At 39.1% G+C, this 21,386-nt stretch overlaps 1 long non-coding RNA gene across 2 annotated transcripts in view; it reads right to left on the reverse strand.

Moving 5' to 3' along the window:
• Positions 1-1,403: 1,403 nt before the first annotated feature.
• The window catches only part of LOC122487952, a 54,178-nt gene continuing 34,195 nt past the window's right edge, over positions 1,404-21,386 (reverse strand). The window contains exon 6 of one of the 2 annotated variants that reach the window (XR_006298517.1): positions 1,404-1,678. This is a non-coding gene — a long non-coding RNA (uncharacterized LOC122487952). Of the gene's footprint in view, positions 1,679-17,356; positions 18,164-21,386 lie in introns of those variants that run through there. The other variant, XR_006298516.1, reaches the window with a different exon arrangement.

Genomic DNA, 21,386 nt, shown 5'->3' on the forward strand with positions numbered 1-21,386 from the left:
TTGTAAGTATTCCTCACGGTGGATTATCCTATGTGATTCTTTCTTTTCTTTTCTTTTCTTCTTTCTTTCTTTCTGAGAGAGAGAGAGAGAGAGAGAGAGAGAGAGAGAGAGAGATAGAGAGAGAATCTTAAGCAGGCCTCATGCCCAGTGTGGAGCCTGATGCAGGGCTCAATCTCATGACCTGAGCTGAAACCAAGAGTCAGACACTTAACTGAATGAGCCATCCAGGTGCCCCTATCCTATATGACTCTTAATGGCAAACCTACTTAATTAAAAGGCAAATCCAGTGAAATTGAAAGTATGTTACTTCAGTAATAGTAAACCATCTTTTGGGAAAGAGACATTTCTCTTTTCACCATGATCGAAATTAGATTTATTTTAAGTATGTGTTTCTTACAGTATAAAAGGCCTTGAATTGATAGTGCTAGAGACACGTTTGCCCCTAAGATTTGCAGGGTCCAAGGCCCACATCCTACAGGTCTGAATATTTTAAAATTGTCCTTCAGGCTATAGTCATGGCCATGCACTATAGTGTTTGAAGCCTAGTCCTGCACTCACGCTGCAGCTGAGATTCAAGGGGTATTGCTCTCCCCAGGCTGCAAAGCTCCCTGTGAACCCAAGCAGCCACCTGGATCTGCTGGCACAGAGCAAGGCAGAGGATGGTCTGGCGCCCAGGATGCCAGGGCAATCACTGGATCTGCCCAAGCCCAGAATGGGACTGACTGAGTCAAGCTCCCCATTCTGCTTACCTTTCCAACTCAGGGTTTCCAGGCAGTTCTAATCACTTCCAAAAGCTACACAGCCCCAGCAGGGGGAGGGATGGAATTCAGTTATTTGGAGAATCCAATCTGACTAAACACCTTTTGGGGTGATTGGAGGCAGCTGCCTTAAACAAAAGCAGCTCCTTTCCCAGGCTTCCAGGCCAGGAACTGTGATCTTCTTCTCTCCTGTGTCCACCCCCACTCCCCAAACACTTACACTGGTTTCTCTCAGCCTTGCATCGTGTGTGTGTGTGTGTGTGTGTGTGTGTGTGTGTGTGTGTGTGGTGACAGAGGGAGGGGGTTTTAGTGGGTGTGGGGTGTGGTTTGGTTCCAAACATTCTTCCCAAGGAATTCTGTTTGTTTGTCCAATTGGTTACCAAACTTTTAAAAACCATCCTAGGAAGGTCAAAAAGAAACTTAAAAAGTCCTTGAATTTTAGTGTTAGAGATCTGTTTTGGTTCTCCTTATAGTGCGGGCCAAGCTCTGGAGCCTTTGAAGGCAGGGCTAACTCGGAAGAGATTTATCTTGTTCACATGTTTTAAAGTCACCTTCACTGCTTGCCAGAGTCTTGACAGTCAACTGCAGGAGAAACGTCTAGTTGTCTCATTGCCATTCCACTAGAGGTGTATTATTTGCCACTCAGATGCACCTCTCTCAATCGCATGCGGTTCTTTGGGGATGGTCAGACAGGGTGCCTTACCTGGAACCTGGCCTCCAGGTTGGGAACGTGACCCTGGCTTGGACAATCCAAGTATTTCATGCCCTGGGAACGGGATTGGTGCAAGACAAATCAGGCTAATCAGAATCCAGAAATTCTGACATAGACAATAGGAAGAGCATGTTCTTTTCCTCAGGAATCGAGAGTGCGTAAGGGTAGAGCTGTCCGTATTCATCTTACTGCCTCCTGAAAGGAGCCACTGAAATTGAAGCCAAACAGAAGCAAGGAGAAATAAGAGACAAAGTCCTAAGAATAATGTTTAGATCTCTGAATCCAGCTGTGTCCCCTTGAAAAAGCTAATAAATCCGTTCATTTGGTTTAAACTAGTTAGAGTTGGGCTTGTGTCACTTGCAACAAAAAGTGAACTGAATAATAGAATTTAATTCTAAAAGCAGTAATTCCATCTGATCCTAAGCAAATGCACCCAGATGTGCCACACAGACACGTCATTTTCGAAATGAAACTTGTCTCTTTTGTTCCCTCCTCCATGACACATCTGCTTTTTCTCCTGTATTCCATACTACCAAACAACCCCACTGGCCCTGATGGTCCATTTCTATAAGTACTGCCACATTTTCTCCTGAGTATTCTTGAGTCCACTATCTCAGTTGTTCTGTTGCTGCTTATTCCATAATATCCATTATTTTGTTCACTGAACGATTGCAACACTTTCTAACTGATTTCCCCTACCACTAGGTTTGCTCATTCCAAACTATTCATCTTGTTGCCAGAGGTAGATTTCTGGAGTATACACTGAAACATGTGATCCCTGACCCCGTCCCCATCATCCCATTAGTAGTATTAATCACTCATCATGGCCTACAAGATAAAGCTAAAATTCCATAACATGGGTTAGCTAGTTCCTTTAGAATCTGGCCTTAGCCTGAACATTTCTAACCATGTCTTTTGCCACTCCCTGCCAATAATCTGTGGTCCATCCATAATAAATCACTCTAGTTCCTTAGGTACACTGGTTTGTTTACACATGGTGTTTCTTCTTTACCTAGGATGGCCTTTCCAACATTTGTCCTCAGCAGAAAACGGCTATGTACTTACCTAGACTGAACTAAGTCTTGCTCCCTTCTACTAGGTATGGTATTTGAAGGTTCTATATAACCTGAAAACTCCCTCACTTCAGAAGCTCAGCATTTTATTTGTATCCGTTAATCTCAAATTCACTTACAGAGTCTGTGAGGTGTGATCACAGAGGAACAGGAGGAGTAGCAATGTGTCCTGGAACTTTGCTGTAAAAAGGCAATTGTTATTATCTACCATTCCAGAAACCAAGACAAATGCAAACATTTAGATCTCATGATCCTGTTCTATTTGGCTGGCTCTATATATTCATGGATTAGGCACTTGTAGTCCCATTAAAATAAACCCTAAATCCTCACTGGTTTGTGCTGAAATCAGAGGGGACACTCCATGTTGTTTATGGTCTGTCTACTTCAGTGTGGCTTCTTTCCCAGGGCCCCACTTGTAGCTCTGTCTCTGCATCTCTGAATTAGGGACTTTCCTATGTTTTCATCAGCTTTCTACTTTGGACATTTCCTCAAGGTCTTTGGCTTGGATTCCCACTGTACACTTTCCCCACTTCAGGTTACTCTGCACAGTATATCTACCGTAGCCAGCGCATTGGAACCCATGGGTACATACACATACTCCCCACTCTTGGGCATATGGACACTTCTTAATACTGGCCAGAGCCTCCTTTTAAGTCTGGTTTGCAGGAAATATGAATGTTTGGTTTAGAGGTACAATTTAAAGGCCCAACAGTAATCATGAAATCCAACTAGAATTTTTTGCCATTACTTAGCACACTTTGCTTTGCCTGGCTTTTTTAGTCTCCATGTGGAAGGAAACAAAAGTTCCTGTTTATTTCTCGAAAGTGCCTGCCTGCAACACTGTTCATTTTGAACCAGAGAAGACTGACTCATTCATTTCAAATAATGATTTCAGTTCTTCTCAGCAGCCTGGCTCCTTGAGGCTTTCCAAGACAACAGTGCCTGGGTAAAGGTAGTTTATCACTAACTCCCGGATCACATGATGCCAAATGCTGGAGTTTTAGAGTCATAGGTGTTCTGCGAAACCCTCAATGCCCAAGCGAGACATGCTGAATACATTCTGTGCATTCTGGTAAATACATCAAGGTAATAATTACTTCCACATTTCCCCTTTTAAATACACATTTTTACTCAGGGCCACAGTTTGCCCTTACATACACCCAATGCATTTCAGATTTCTGTGTAATTTAAAGAAAAAGCATTGCTGAGGTGAGCCAAATTTATATATGAGTTCTTTGTGTAAGTTATTTCAGAGCTACAAAGGCTGTGTCCCCATGCTTATATACAGTTTGTTTCCTCATAATGGCTTTCTGCCATCAATTGGAATACCTTTCTTACAGTGCCCTAGATCCCAATATGAAAAAAGTTTACTTATTTTTTTTATTATTTTTTTTTAAAGAAAGACTTCTTATGTATGTTTCTAAGACAGGAGGACTGGTTTACATTTTCAAAACCCTCAATCTGGATATAGTAAAAGAGGTGATATGTTGTGGGGGGGAATAGTGAATTGGAATGCCAATGGAAAGAATGGGCTTGTTTTCTTGCTTTGGGAGCAAGGGAAAGCATGAGTTTCTATTCTGTGGAAACTGAGGAAAAAAGCATTATAATATGTCTTTCTAAGACATAGCAGGCATAACAAAACAAAACATTTCTTTATTTAAAAAGGAACTTTGTAATATTATTTATGAGTAGAATTAGCTTCTCTTGTACTCATTTTCTTCCTTGTAAAATGCATACAGTCATTTAGTTTCATAATACTGTGAAATCTTCCTTATGGTCATCAATTAGATTACTACTTGCACTGTCTGCTAAAATTGATAGTGTCATTTCAAGGTCACATCGTTCATCTTCACAGATTTGCATTTCATTAACATTTGAGAATAGTATCAATATTTCTTTGGTCACAGAATTTGCTTTTTTGTTGTTTGTTTGTTTGTTTCAACTCCTCCTTCTAATTATATTTGATTCAAGATTATTTGGGACTTGATTTGGGGGTGGGGTCTCTTTGTGCATTGTTTTTACATTTTCCCAAAATAGCTCACAGTTTATAGATGTATCAGGAAGTCACTAGGTTTTACTATGTTTCTTACTATCATCCATGCTTTCTATTAAAACTTATTTAAAATAGCACAAAATTTTGTCTGTGGTTATGGGAACATTAAACTTAAGTGCATCCTGTGAATCAAATACGTGTCTGTTCAAAGACAATCAAAAAAGAAAAGCAATTGAAAACTGAAGTGCAATGTTATTTTGTTTTATTGCAATGAGTTTTTCAAAAACCAGATATCGTGGTGCCAGATACGTTGATTTAATGGTCAACTGCTTGGCATCCTGTCAAAAGGTGGAACTAGTATCTGGAACAGCCTGATGGGATAAAAACGTCATAGCTTTGATTTTACTGCCTCTGACTACAGACAATTGTTCAAGATATACCTGCTTAATCCTGCAAATGGTCAGGCGTTCAGCGCCATCCACGGAGGTTTTATGGAGGAAGTTATCCAGGACCACAGAAAGTATCATTTTTATGGCATTCTTCGACTGTTTGAATAAGCTTCAAATTAATAATGACTTTTGAATACCTTACGATAAATTAAATTCCAAACAAAAACATAACTGGCCTATTCTCCAAAGGAAAATTCTAGAACTCAGAAGAATCTCATGAAACTGTTTCTATTATTTTTACTGGAAGCTTTTGAATGAATGAACCAAAAGTTTCAGTAAATAGATTTTTCAGTATATATTTCTTTCATCACTTTCATTCCCGTCTATGGTAATTCATATGTTCATATCTGAATTCTCACTAGGCAGAGGGCATCTGGAAAGGAGGGACAATATCTGTATTTAAGCATCAGAAACAATGCAAGGGGGTAAACCTAAAGAACTCTAATGCCTCATCTGTAAAGTGGGCCAATGCCTGTAGCAGTAGGTACATGTTGTAACCACGGATGCCAGCATTCAATGGATGCCATTTACCTTTCCTTCCCTGAGTAGTGGCCATTTTCCATAAATTACTTAAACTTACACCGTCCTTTATAATTTCCCTTGGGAAATTATAACAACTTAGGAAATAACAACTTAGGAAAAGTCCAGACCTAGAGAATGAGGAGGAAAAAAAGAGGGGCTACCAAATGCTGAGTGTGAGTATGTGCTACATGTATCTGAGACAGGCCATATTGCCTCATTTGGGTCGGTGTTCCCAACTGTCTCTAATCCCATAGCTCTTCCTTGGAAGAAAGAATAGTCAAGTGGCAAAAGCTATGGCTCCAGAATCATACTCGAAGTGTTCAAATACCCAGGTTTGACACTTGATGGTCACATGCATTTGGGGGAATTATTTGTCTCTGAGCCTGGAAAACTTGAATGAACTTCACCCTACATCATGGGATAATTGGGAGGACCAGTGAGGTGGATGCAAATAAACTATTCATCTTTAACCCTTATACATGGTAAGATTTGTTCAATCATTTTCCAGGAGATGAGTATGAAAAGAGGGAGCAGGGACAAATGCACTGATTAATGCCATAAATAATGCCATTTGCTAACTTTATGACACCAGCAAGAGTTTGATGAAATTTAATATGCATTCATCCTGATCTCCCCATCTCTCTTAGCAAGTCAGTTGCCTCAGTTGGCAACTCTAACAAACTCAGAAGTGAAGAGGCAATATGAGCTGACCAAAGACCGTGGCAAGCTAGGGAATGGTGAAAAGTGCTAGCCCAGTGTCTTCCTTCACTCTTAATACTAAGAAGTTTAATGAATGGGCAGATGAATATGTGGCTTAGAGTGCCCCGAGCGAAATCCTGTCAAGCCATTCACTCTTGGTCACAATTAACGACTGAAAAAATTGGAATGTGGAGAATGTAGTAGTTTATGGGAAGTCACAAAATTTCTAAGAAGGCACAAGCCTTGCCTATGTTTTCTATAAAAATAAAACACAGTATCTATAATCTTTTGCTCATGATTGTAGAGGAACTGCAAAAGAAGGATAATTAACTACATTTATATTTACTGAATTGTTTTCGTCAGGAAATAATATATAGAATTCAGATGGGTGAGCCCAGTGTAAAGTAAGTGACTGTCAATGTCAAAAAATTATCCCAATAGTTTCTCAAACAATTGACATAATACCTTATTATATATGTATGTGGAACGAAGAGTGAGGGGAAATATCGCGTTATGTCCTTGGTTTGAAACGACAGGTCTACACCCACAACCTGACCTGTAATCTCTTGTTTCTGTGCCAATCTTTGTTTTTCCACCCACATTGTAAGTTCATTAGGTACAGGAGCCACGTCTCATCCTTCTGCCAAAAAAAGTTAATGACAAATGACCCTGGTTTTAAAAAGAAATTGTTCTTCATCTGCAGAACAGTTACTGCTGAGGCACTGTCATCAACACATACCCTCAGAGTTATATGCCTCCAGCATGGGTAGCAGTCACAAGTCACCCACACTCCATCATCTGATCCCTTTTTTGACCAGCAGGGAATACTTGCAAGACAACTGAATGGAATCACAGTGAGATGCTGGATGGGAAGAATATTACTGTTTTTATTTTATATATGATACTAAAGAGATAAATATAACAACTCCAGCCTCATTAACAGTGTATTGTATACAACCATTAAGCTGCATGCTGACACACGTATTTGACCTGGGACCAAATTCACTGTGGCATACTAGAATCATTTTCAACTCATTTATCTTGAAAAACCCAAGTCAGAATTTCTATGTGTATCGTGCACCTTAGAGGTTGGTGGGCCAGCACAATGGTTTAGGAAAAAGAGACATGGTCTAAATGGGTTAATAATTTTCCCTGGTCTCAATCTTCTGAAAATCTGAAAAACAAAGGATTGGACTAGTTGTTGTTTCTTCAACTTACTGAATCTTAATGAGCTCACAATGAGCTAGCTAAAATCACAGTTCTTCTTTCATGAACACTGCTATTCAGCAGGGATAGAGCCTGTGAATCCATGATTTTATCAAACTCTCCAAACCACATAGGACAAGAAGAACTGGAGAAACACCAGACGAGGTGCTGACCTCCCCACCGCTAACCTCGAAAAGTCAGTGGTAGAGGAGATGGTAGTCATCACGTTGTTATTAACGAGCTCAGGTATGAATGGCTAAAATGAATTTACCTATTATAATAACAGAAAAATCTAAGAGATCAATTCCTTTAGGACACATTATTTTGCTTTTACCATGTAACTGAATGGCACAATATACATGTACTAGTACATACTAGTCCGTGGATCCCAACAGAAAGAACACAGGAGTCCTTAAAAGAAAGGCTTATCACCTCAAGCTGCAGGACCTCTCTTAACCAGAGGGAAAGCAGTTTTGCTCTTCTACTTTCCTGTCTTATCTATAGTTACGGAATCCCTTTGTGACATATTATTGTAAGATCTAGAGCATGATGAAGTGTTAGAGAAATCCGAGAAATTTAGGTCCAATACAATCACAGCTGTGAAGATGAGCACAAGCCCTATTTATAAAAAAAAAAATGAATGATATAAAAGAGCATAAGATGTTATAACACATGCATGCACACACACACCTTTGCTCATGCTCCAACATCCACACATGCAAACACGCTCACGGCCCCACAAATATGAACACATGCACACCCTCTTCTGCACACATGCTGTGTCACGCTCTCAACTCTGGATTGAGTTTTTAGTTGATTAAACACATGAAACTGAAACTATCCAAATAAACTCTTTTGGCAGTTATTGAAAGTCTTTTGAAGTAAGCCAGAATGCCTCTACAGTCAATGTTTCCATACTGAATCAGTCCCTGTCATAGTGATATTATGTTTATTTTTTATGTTGGAACAGAGATTTCTTCTTTCATTGCACCAGCTCTGAAAAGATAAAAATAAAAGGTAATAAAGCAGCATTCATCAAATTTTAAGATCTCCTCCCTGGCGAGAGCTTATGCTCTAATTCTTTTTACAATCTCTTTATAATAAGACTGGGCTGCTATTTGTCGTGGTCATTTCAGACCTCTTTTAGCCCCTCAAAAAGGGAAAACATTCTCTTACCTTCATGAACTAGTAAAGCCTCTCAATATTTGGTGATTCATTCTTTTTGTTTTCAGGGCCATGTGGTCTGTTTGAGCTTGTCATGTGTGACAGAAACTGACTGGAAGGGCCCATGTGGGCAATTCTAAAGATAATTTTGAAGATTTCCCCAAAAGCTTAAGCTTCTTTTTTCAGAGCCCTTTACTGCTCCAAAACAAAACATTTTGATACACCAATTTTAGAACTTGGGTACAAGATAAAAGAAAATTAAATATATCCAAAAGTTAGCTCATAACTTTCTACACCCCACATAAAACCACTCCCTTCCTCCAAAGTCCTTACTTTGGAAAATGGCATCAAACAGAGTCTTGAAGCCATAAACTGAGGATTCATCCTCACATCCTTCCCTGCTCATCAAATCCAGTTATTCACCACATGCTGTCTAATCTACCTCCGAAATATCTATTTCTCATCTCTTGGCTCTCTCCCCACTGCGAGACCTCAGAGTAGTATCTCATTTGAGCATAGCCTCTTAATCTCCCTGCCACTAACCTCTGCTTCCTAAAGTTCTCACTGTTCCAAGCAGTTACTTATTTCTAAAGTACAAATCTGATCTTTAGAAATTTTGTGAATAGGAAGTAGAATAAGTACTTTTCTCTCAGGATTGTCAGTTCCTTTATAACCTGGCATAGTCTGACATCTCAGACTCATATGCTATTGTTTCCTTTAGCCCTCATCCACCCTCCTTTCTAGAGACACAGACCTTATTACCGCTCTCTAAATATGTCTTGTGTCCTGCAATATGTCCCTGGGGACAGCAGTCTCCTACCTCTCATATCACTATACCACTGCCCCGATGTGCCAATCCAGTTCGACCTTCAATATCCATCTCACGTCTCATTTCCTATGATGCTCTCAGACCTCCCTCTCAGAGCACTGTATTTGTACTATATTCTATATTCGATAGTGCAAATCATGTTATGCGTGGTGCAATGAGTTGCCTGGTGGCCTCCCGAAAGGTACATCCACACGCTAAGACCCTAAACCATTGACTGTGCCTTTGTTTGGAAAAAGGCTCATTGCAGATATAAATTAAATTAAGGTTCTGTAAATGAGATCATCCTGGATTATATGGGTGGGCTTTAAATCCAATGTAAGTGTCCTCTTAAGACTCAGAGGAAAGACACACAGGGAAAAAAAGGAGACTATGTGAAGGTGGGGAGATTGGATTGACCACAAGCCAAAGAATTTGTGGAGCCACCAGAGGCTGGAAGACTTTCCCCTAAAGCCTTTGGAGGGAGCATGACACCATCCACACCTTAATTTTGAACTTCTGGCCTTCACAACTGTGAGAGAATAAATTTTTGTTGTTGATAGCCACTAAGTGTGTGGTAATTTGTTAATGTAAACCTAGGAAACTAAGAAGGATAGTTATTTATACATCTGCCACAAACTAGATCTTGAAATCTAAGAGGAAAAAGATCACAAATTTGATTTTAATGAATAGACTTTATATTTTGAGGAGTTTTAGGTTTACAGAGAAGTTGAGCAGCAAGGACAGAGTGTTCTCACATACCCCTCTCCTCTAGTTACGCCTATTAGGTATTAAGGTGATGCATCAGTGACACATTTGTTACAATGAATGAGCCAGCAAAGACATGTACTTATTGACTAAAGTTCAGAGTTTACCTGAGGGTTGGCTCGTTGTAACTTACGATCTATAAGTTTTGATAAATGTATAATAACCTGTGTCTGCCACTACCGTGTCATGCAGAATGGTTTCACTGCTCCAAAAAGCTCTGATGCTCCACCTACCCATCCTTCACTCCTCCCAAATTCTGGTAATCACTAATGTTTTTTGCTGCCTCCATCTGCCTTTTCCCAATTGCCGTATACTTGGAATCATACAGTGTCTAGCCTTGTCAGATTGGCTCCTGTCACTCAGCAGTACGTCTTCATGTCCTTATGTGGCGTGACAGATCATTTCTTCTTAGTGCTGACTAATACTTCATTATCTGGAGGTAAGAGATCATAGAATTTTACTTGACCTTTGTAGCCTTAGTGCCTAGTCCAGTGTATGACACACAACATATGTTCATTGAATGAGTAGCTACAATGAGTAGGTACATAATAGGTGGAACTGTTGAATGAATACTAATTGAGTTTTGATGATTTACCGATTTTATAAAATGAAAGCTTTAAACTCTACACAATGACCAAAGTGGTTGTGTTATTTTCTTGACGCCAGTGAAAGCACCCAACGGCTGTTATTCATGGGTTCTGGGTTCTGGGTTTTGCCTTGCACTGAAGTAATTTGTGTTATATCCCAAACCAAAGGACTAAACACAAATTGATGATGATAGGACACCTAAACAGCTCCTTGTTACAGGAGAAAAATTAGCCTGCAGGCACCTGGGTGGCTCAGTCAGGTTGGGCTCATGTCACGATTTCACAGTTCATGAGTTTGAGCCCTGCTTCAGGTTTTGCGCTGACAGAGCAGAACCTGCTTGGCATTTTCTCTATGCTCCTCCCCCACTCACATGTGTGTTCTCTCTCTCAAAATAAATAAATAAACGTTTTTCAAAAAGCAGCCTAAACCACCAAAAGGCATATGATTTATATGCATAGGTGGAATACACTTTGACTTTCATTACTGGTAACTTTGGTCACTGATTTTAAAAATGGTTAACAGGTAACTAAGTAACATTTAAGAATCTCCGCCAGGGCCAGATTTCAGGTTGAATACTGCCCTCGCTGAGCCCCACAGCTGAATGGCTGGGATCAGAGATATTTGAAACAATTATCCTTTAGTTTGCTCCTCTTTTATTTTAATTTTTTTAAATGTTTTATTTATTTTTAAGAGAGAGAGAGAGAGATACAGAGTAAGAGCTGGGCAGGGGCAGAGAGAGAGGGAGAAAGAATCCACAAGGCAGACTCCAGGCTCTGAGCTGTCACGCAGGGCTCGAACCCGTGAACCACGAGATCATGACCTGAGCTGAAGTCAGACACCCAACAGACTGAGCCACCCAGGTGCCCCATCCTTTTTTATTTTAGAAAAGAGTACCTTTCAGTAGCTTTGAGAAGTCTTGTGAGGAGAGGCACATGTGAAGGAAGATTAGTCCTGAGATAATAGTTACTAAAATTTAATGAAGATATGGGGCTTTGTTTTAATGTTGTCTCAAAATCTGTAAGCATTTAGATTTTCCTATAGTTAAAATAGTTAATGATTAAAAGGATTTCAACATATTTTAAGATAACTATATTAGAAATGTGAATTAAAGGTACTTTCTTATTCATTTCAAAGAAGAATTTTTATGTGCCTAAAAATTTTAAGAGACTTATAATTTTTTATTATTTAAACAACTAAAGGATCTGAATCCAGATACATATGGGGGGAGTGTATCCTGAATCATCTATAATTGAATGTATTTTTAGAGAATCATATATTCCAAAATTCTGACTCTTTCCCAAATAAATGTTTAAATTATATTTATAAAAATGCTACAAAATAATGCTAGAAGAAATATTTTCCATAAAATGAATTACTTATGTATTAGCAACAGATAGTACATAGTCAAATAAAAGTATTTTGGATGCCATTTAAGGTCTAAAAAGCCAAATATAAAAAATTCTTTTGGGGCGCCTGGGTGGCGCAGTCGGTTAAGCGTCTGACTTCAGCCAGGTCATGATCTCACGGTCCGGGAGTTCGAGCCCCGCGTCGGGCTCTGGGCTGATGGCTCAAAGCCTGGAGCCTGTTTCCGATTCTGTGTCTCCCTCTCTCTCTGCCCCTCCCCCGTTCATGCTCTGTCTCTCTCTGTCCCCAAAAAAATAAATAAACGTTGAAAAAAAAATTAAAAAAAAATTCTTTTATTATTAAAAAAAAGTTTCAAGGAAATATATTTGAATAGCCTCACAAAATTGTCAGCACATGACTTTGGGTGCAGTTTATTTGTGGTGTCTTCAGGGAAGAAAAAGGAAATTAATCTAACATGCAACTTCATAGTACATAACTCACATTCAATCAAATTATTGATACATCACAAATAAGAAGGATTCAATCAAATTATAGATACATTCCAAATACAAAGGCCCACATTTAAGCCTATTCTTAAATAAACTACAAATTTATATTATCATCTGGCAATAAACAGAAGCAGAATAATCATTTCCTTTTTGAATAAGGAAAAACTCCACTTCAAAATGCCCCAAAAATATTGGACAGGAAAACACCCTAATATTTTGTTTATAATTTCAGATGGTAGTATATGAAATCTTACAACATAAGCTAGCTGTGATCAAGCTAATATTACTTAAATTCATTTTTTAATAAATCCATTTTTGTTACATAAGAAAACTTAATTAGGAAAAATGCAAAAGGAAAAATCCTAGCCTTTGCTTTTCAGAAAACACAGACTGTTGAAACATAGACTCTTTGCTGCTCATTCAGTGCCAGCCAGCCCCCTCCTGATGCCCTCTAACAGTGGTCCTCTGTCTTTCCATTCTTTTCCTCCACCACCGCTTATGATAAAAATTTCTAGCAACTTTATCTTCTGTGGTTAAGTAAATTGTTGAAATCTGAGTTGCCACCAGCTTGCTGGTAAACATAGAAAAAAGCTGAAGTCTGTGTTTAGGAATGGCCTTTTATCATTTGGTTAATATTTCTTTTCTGCCTGCAGCAATGTTGTTTTGGATTTGCTTGTTTTTAAGCTTCTTTGATTTTTGCTACATATTTTGACATTTGACTAATAGAAAAATTTTTGCTTCTTTTCTTAGTCATATTATGTCAAGTGATTCATTTCTTCTCTGCCCCCCCCCTTTTTTTTGTAACCTCAGGCATTCTTCATGGTGCCTCTAAATATACCACGCAGCTGTTAAGAAAAAAAAAAAATCCCCACCAGAAACTTAGCATGTGCACTTTTTACAGTGTGATGAAACATGTCTATTTAAAAACATTTAATTAATACTTTAAGGTATGTAGAATACATAAAAACATCTCTGAATCTATTGCCTGTCCCAGGAATTAGACCAGGCTACATGAAAGATGTGTCTTGCTACAATGATTTTCTAATGACTTGGATTGTAAGTAGTCACTGTTTCCCCCACTTCTTTTTCTTTCTCTTTTCTTTTCTTTTCTTTTCTTTTCTTTTCTTTTCTTTTCTTTTCTTTTCTCTTCTCTTCTCTTCTCTTCTCTTCTCTTCTCTTCTCTTCTCTTCTTTTCTTTTCTTTTCTTTTCTTTTCTTTTCTTTTCTTTTCTTTTCTTTCTGCTCTAATAATTTTCTCCCTCTCCCTTAGTACCTTCCTAGTCATTTATTCAGGTTTCTTTCATTTATTTGTTCAATCCGCATTTGTTGATCACTGCTTATTTGTCATATTCTAGGAAAAACATCGGAACCATAATATGAATAAGACAGAGTCACCACATTCAAGTAGCTCACATATATCCTGAGGCACAACCTTGTTCAAAAAGAAGACAGTGATGTTAAAGACCAGAAGAATGGTAGTAATGACATCTTTCTCTGACATAAACATGACTGAAAAAATAAAACTGTAATATATACAACTTTGGAAAGAAAAGGAACCTTCTGAAATGCTTCAGATTGAGAGCAAATATTTGGATTTAAGCACAGGGCCTTCTAGAATCCACTCAAGTTGAATGACAAGGGTTTCCGGTGAAATCCTTGCAATAGTCTGCAGCCACATTCTGTATACTGATAATGTCTGGAGCTCACCAAGTAGAGGTGCAGGGAGTTGGGGTGGAAAGAGAATGAGGGAAATTAAAAAACAGAAAGGGAGTGAACCTTTGAATATCTAAAAACTGGGATCTCTATCCAACTTGACAATATTTTTCATGTCTTAGCTTTTATGTTCCCACTTTACACTGCATTCATATTTAAGCTCATTCTTTTCCTTGGGTTTAAGTATAGTCTATAGCTCCTAAATTTATTTTTCTGGTCTAGTATTCTCACTGGTGTTTCATACATATATCCAACTGCCTTGATGTCACCATCAACCATCTTATAAGTGCTGACTCAACTAAGGTCCATTCAGATTTTCAGTTTCAACCTCCAGTGTCTCTAGATCACAATGCTATTTACCTATACATCTGGTGTTCAAGGCAGAATGCGGTTTTTGTCTCTGTTTCTCGACACTTCGCTGTCCTTCAATATTCACATCTAATCCACTGGATTAGTCCTATGGATATTGATTCTCTTGAAATTTTTGTATATTTTCCCATTGTTCTTCATGTCCACAATCATTATGTGGGTTTTCTGGTTGGATTCTGATGACTTTCCAAACAATTCTCCATACTGCCATCCAAAGAGATCTTTTTTTCAGTCAGAGCTGATAATGTTACTTCGACTTCTTAAACTTTCTGACTTTTGATTCTTCAATGGCTCCCATCATATTAAAATTCAAAATCTTTAACATGCTCTAAAGGATCCTACAGGATCTAACTGTTGTTTATCTCTCTATACATGTCTTGAGCCAGTCTCTCTTGCTTACTCCTCTTCACAATTGATGTCTTCAAGACCTTTGGAAGGACAGCTTCTTTCCTAACTCTGGAATTTTCACACATGGTCTTCCTTTTGTCTGCAATGTTCTTCTCCCACCATTTGCCTTTACATTGCCTGTTAATGATCTTAATCTATATATTTCTTCACAATGCACAAAGCCTACCCTGAATCCTCCCATAGTAAATACTGCATGCTTTATCCAGATCTGTTTTTCACCAGTGAGATAAACTGCTATTGACTATCAATTGATATCAGCTATCAACTGCTCACCATTGCAGATTACACTGGAAATGACCATCCAATGAAGGCTATACCATGTCTAAATGTCTGTCCCTTTGCTTCAACTGAATTACAAATGTTCACCAGTTATTGATTACAGCATGTTTCATGATGGATGAACATCTCTTTCTTTCCATTCCTGTCTTCCCTACTTATTTACAGGAATATCTCCTTAAAATCTTTCCAATGAACTTTTAGAATACATTTTTTTCTCAGAGTCTATTTCCAGGGAATCCAGCCTATGATAGTATCAAGGATGGTACTAGGAAGCAAGTGTAAAGTGAAACATTAGAGCTGGATTTCCCAGTGTCTGAGTGACAATAAAGACACCATCACTGAGGTTAGGAGGGGTGTGGAGAGCCTCTGGCATGCTCTAATTTAAACATTCACTGTTGATGCACTAAGATGGGATACCAGTAGGAGGGAACAATATTGACAACACTATTTCCAGCACATGGGCAGAATGAGCAAATTGGTAGCTATAATGCCTATGGAAATAGGTGGCTCTTGATTAGTTCCATTGATTCACTGAAGAAAGACAATGTCAGGCTCAGTCACAGATTCCCAATTTAATGCAAAACACAAAACTACAGGTCTTCATCGGCTGCATTTAAAGAAACCCTAATCTCATGCAGTAGGGGGAAGTCAGAACAGAGGATCAGATACATGACTTTATCTTAAGAATAACAGAGCTTCTGACAAGGCTGCATTGGTAGTCGAGGTCTTCTGTGCCAAGGTCACAGCCCAAAGTGGAAAAGAGAAAGACCCTAAGATATGGAACAAGGATTTCTAGGTTGAGAACTTTGAATTCTCAAACTCCCTGAACCTGTTGGGCCTGTAAAATTGACTCTATACCCTCTTTATTAGAACTTAATAGCTCTCCTTGCAAGAAGTTTATGCAGAGGCCTCAAGTAAGGCAGGTGCCTTACAAGACAATGCTTACCTCTTCAACGATCTACTCTCTTCTACCATCCTGGCAACCATTTTAAAACCCTACCACTAAAAATCTGTCAAATCCTATCATAGCCTGAAGAGGAATGAGAGTAGTCTGCCAAGGAAAGAGAGGGACTCTTGACTAAAGAAGTTCCTGCTGGCTGATATATACCAGCAGAAGCAAGGAAAAAATGCATGGAACTGTATTCTCAGATGCACTGAGGGAAGCAGACATAAATCTGATAAGGAAAAGTTTACTGATATGGAATACTTATCTGTACTATATTTCAAATTCTGGCAAGGACCCCAGGAGGCATTACTAATACATGGCTAAGATGACTCTTGGAAACTTACGAAAATTGATAGTCTGCCTTAATGAAGTACAAATGCCAGAATTGCTGCAACAGGTAAGGGAGGAAGGGTTCCAAAGACTCAGAGATGTAAACATTCTAGAATGCATGTACTAGCTAAGGCTGTAAAACCTACCAGTTTAATATGTTCCATGGGATGGCCTGGGGAAAATTTCATTTACTAAATGAATAAGGAATGCCTAGTGGAAGGAGCACCGTCATCATTAAGTTCAGTACAACATGTCCCCTGTAGACGGTGGCTGATGGCGGTTGGGGGGAAAGCTAGGACTCATGAAAGTGATGGGGATGATGGGATGATAGAATAGGAACCCAGGTAGCAGCTCTTAACTGTTAGAAACAAAACAGGTGCAGTTTTCACAATGAGCAACACAATGATGCTGTAGAAGAGGACAACTCCACCAACAAAGTTGTGGAGAGGATTAATAAAACACATTATTATTATTTTTTTTTTAATTTTTTTTTCAACGTTTATTTATTTTTTTGGGACAGAGAGAGACAGAGCATGAACGGGGGAGGGGCAGAGAGAGAGGGAGACACAGAATCAGAAACAAGCTCCAGGCTCTGAGTCATCAGCCCAGAGCCTGACGCGGGGCTCGAACTCCGGGACCGCGAGATCGTGACCTGGCTGAAGTCGGACGCTTAACCGACTGCGCCACCCAGGCGCCCCAACACATTATTATTGTAGATAAAAGAGATAGGCAGTCAAGAGGTATATTTCTTAATAATACAATGAAAACTGAGGGAAGAAACATGTGGATGGACTTCTGGAAGAGGGCATAGCGCGTGAAGATTTTGTATTGCATGCTAATGCCACTAGTGAGCATAAACCCCAGAGAGACACTTAAGTAACAAAGTAGAGAGAATGACTAAGATATAAAGTCAGCCAGTCACTGTCACTGGTCAACAAGTGCTGGGTCAAAGGGATAATAAATGTAGCTTCCATGATGGCAGGGATGGAGGTTATTCATGGGCAATCACTCACCAAGACTGTTCTGGACACTATTCCTGCTCAATGTCTAACTAGCCAACAACAGATACAAATGATGAGCTTCTGATGTGATTCCAGCCTCCTGAAGACCACTCAACCACTTGGTAGAAAGTTGATTATGCATTGGACTCCTCCCACATAGAAAGATCAGCATGTCAGATCCATATACTGATTATAAATGTCTTTCCTACGCTTGGCTTTCCTGTATATCTAAAAACATATAGTAAAATGTATTATCTATTGACACAGAATTCCACATGACTATGACTCAAAAGGACCAACCTTATAGCAACTGAACCGTGGCAATGGGCTCATGACCATAGGACATGTATAAAACCACCCAGAAATTACTTACCTGCTGAATGGCAGAATGGGTCTCTTCAATATATACCTAATTATATTCATCAGTTTGGTTTTCAAAGTTGTTCCGTGTCCAAGAAAACATCAGGAAAAATAAGTAATCACCATTTCAGCAGGCATCTTTCCAAGAGACCCACCCTGACCTTAAAGCTGCAAAATGAGGATGAATACATTTTGTGCTCAGAAGCTGCAATGGGGTATTCCCTTGCTTCCATAACTGGTTTTTAAAATAATGAACAAGTACAGCAGCCAATGTCTGAGAATAGCATGGTAACCAGGGATCCTCCGGGGATAACAATCTCAGTCACTCCACCAGGAAATCTACCTAGCAAGCAAAACAGTTACAAATAAGAACACAAAATCTGGGAGATGTCATGGAGGAGGGTGATGAATATCAGCTACTGCTAAGAGATAACATGCAGCAACAGGGATTACAACTGATCCGATAACCCTTTCCTTAGAAGTTTCCCAGGAAACTAAGTCAACAGGGATCCTGGAGGAGCTGTTCCCAGATACAGAACACTTCCTAGAAGATGCTACTGAATCTATATCACTTAGCAGTAGACTATAAAGAATTAAATGGCACTTCACTTCAATACCATCTTTAGGGCTAACACAACACCCCCAACTGTTGGAAATATGGGCTGCTAAGAAGCTCTCTGCTATGACCCTCACTATGAATTTCCCTCAGCTGTAGCAGTGAGTGATTTGCTCATGATTGCAAACTTTTTCAGTGGGACAACCTTCAGCCAATGAGTGTGTAATGTGAAGATGCAAATCGTTGTCCCCTGGCCTCAATTTGGGACAGATTTGAGTGGCAATGACAGCAGCAAGACTTCCCACAGGATCAGCGAAGACGTCAGGTGCAACCACATGGCGGCCCACCTTCTCAGCATTACTGAGAAGGATCCTCGCTTCCCATGCTATTCTCAGAACCCCGTACTGCTTCCCTAGGTCTCCTCAAATCTCCTGAGAACATTCAGCAGTAAGACTTCTTTGTGATGCTCCCATTCTCAGAATTTGTTTCCAGTATATCTGATCTAAAATATTTGACCATGTGTCCTTTAGCCTCTCACCACATATTTTAATTTTCAGAGCAATTAATATCACTGGTAATTATACATTTGTATGACTACTAACATGACTGAGAACAGGACCCATAGCTGTTTTGCTGATTGCTTTATCCCTTTACATGTGGCACATAACTCATGCTATTACATAGTTCTTGCTTTTTATTGCTACTCAAACCAGATAACAAGATCTGTTTTTTCAACTCTCTTCTTAGTAATACACTCTCCACTCATATGAGTTCTTCAGTCACCCATATAGAAAAACCTCAAGCATGAAGAAATGCAGTTGTTTGCCTTCTCCAGGATGTGAAATTCTTCTGGAGAAAACGGCAGCAACTTGTAGATTCCTGCCATGATCTGTAGCCCCAACTTGTTCCTCAACATAGCTTACCTTTCACATCACCCTAATCCACCTCTTTCCTTTTTCCCCAAACAGCTAATTGAGGCTTCTCTAAACTCCTTAAGTACCTCCCTTCTCTCTAATCTGCTGTATCATTACAGAGGACTTAAGCTTCTTCGCACTACATGCATTTGCAAAATAGATACACCAATGCCTCTTTCTATGCCTTCTCTCTTGGTGCCAAATCAACTATGAGTACTTTTTGTCTAAGTTTATTGGGACTGTTTTTACATGTCTCTTTAGGCCAGCACGTATCCTTGCTCCTGCACTTCACAGACAACCTTCTTAAAGACTTGTTACATTACTATTTCTGCTTCTTCACCTCCCAGTTGTTTCCCCAGTCAAACTCAGCTTGCTTTGTGGAATCCATCATTCCACTGAAGTTACTCATGCCAACACTGCCAACAATCTCATTGGTAATAAAACCAACAGAATCTTTTCAATCATCAGATTACAAAGCTTTTTTCAAAAATGTACGACAGTCGTCCTGTCTCTTGAAATGCCTTTCTTGGCTTTCACGACACCTGCTTGTTTTGGTATTCCTCACATCACTGTTCAAAATGGTTGTCAGGCAACTCTGCCAACTCCCTGTCTTCTGGGATGCCTGTGTAGGAATTCTCCTGAGTCCCTGCCTCTCTCATCTCAGTGCTTTATAATGCTCAAAGGAGAACCCCATTCAGTTCTACTCCATCCAGAACTAGCACAAATCTCTATCTGAGGGCCAAACTCTACTCTATCCCCTATTCCCCTCAGTGCCACTCCACGTTTTCAAACCTGAGTACATTATCTTCCTCACTCCTCCTGCACTGTCATATAAATATCCCATTCACTCAAGCAACACAAGTCAGAAACTTGGGAATGAGGTTTAACTATTTCTCACCTCTCCTGCCTCCAGTTCACCAATTACCAGATAGAGCTTTCTCAAACTGCAGCCAATTATGTCACCCCTTACTTAACTGTCCTTCCTGATCTACATTACCCTAAGATAAAGTCCCGTTTTATTTGACAGACTTACTAGGCCTTTCATGAGCTAAACTCTATTCTCACCAGAAATATTTATTTTATTCTTTTTTTTAAAGATTTTGTTTTTAAGTAATCTCTAAACCCAACATGAGGCTTGAACTCACAACCCCAAGATCAAGAGTCACATGCTGTACCAACTGAGCCAGCCAAGCATCCCAGAAATATTTTATTTTAATCATCTCTCTCTATCTTGTCCAGAAAGTCAGGATAATTTCAAGAAATCCAGCTGCCTAACTTTGAATTTGTTGTGTATTGTCCACGTGACATTTATTATTGCCCCGTGTGTAAAGAACAAATTTTCCCACATCTCATTTTTCTATAATCCATTCATATATGCATGAGAATTAATTGATATCTGACATGTAAAATTCTGCCATAGTGCCTTGCAAGTAGGACCCACTCAACAAATTTTACCTTTTAAAAATATATTTAATATTATTATTACTAACAGTAGTGTTTCATTCTACACATTAAATTTCTTCATACTATATGCTATGCTAATCATACAGTAAATATTAATTAAAGTGATTATTATGTGGATAAAAATAAGAGTTTTACTTTAGAAAAGAAACTGATGACACTACCTAATATTTTACTGTTTTAAACTCTGAAATAATTGCAAGAGTAAGCAAGTAGTGATGGGGGCATGAGGGAGAGAGGAAAGTGGGTGATGGACATTGAAGAGGGCACATGCTGGGATGAACACTGGGTATTGTAGGTAAGCCAATCTGACAATAAATTATGTTAAAAATAAAGAAAAAAAGGAAAAAAGTGCATTTCAATGAGGTTCAATAAGTATAAACTGAGATCATGGTAGAAAATATTCTAATACATACAAGTGAGAAGGGACAGTAATACTATCTTAGGCACTTCTCATGAA

This window comes from Prionailurus bengalensis, chromosome A2, assembly GCF_016509475.1.
Source record: "Prionailurus bengalensis isolate Pbe53 chromosome A2, Fcat_Pben_1.1_paternal_pri, whole genome shotgun sequence".
Taxonomy (NCBI): domain Eukaryota; kingdom Metazoa; phylum Chordata; class Mammalia; order Carnivora; family Felidae; genus Prionailurus; species Prionailurus bengalensis.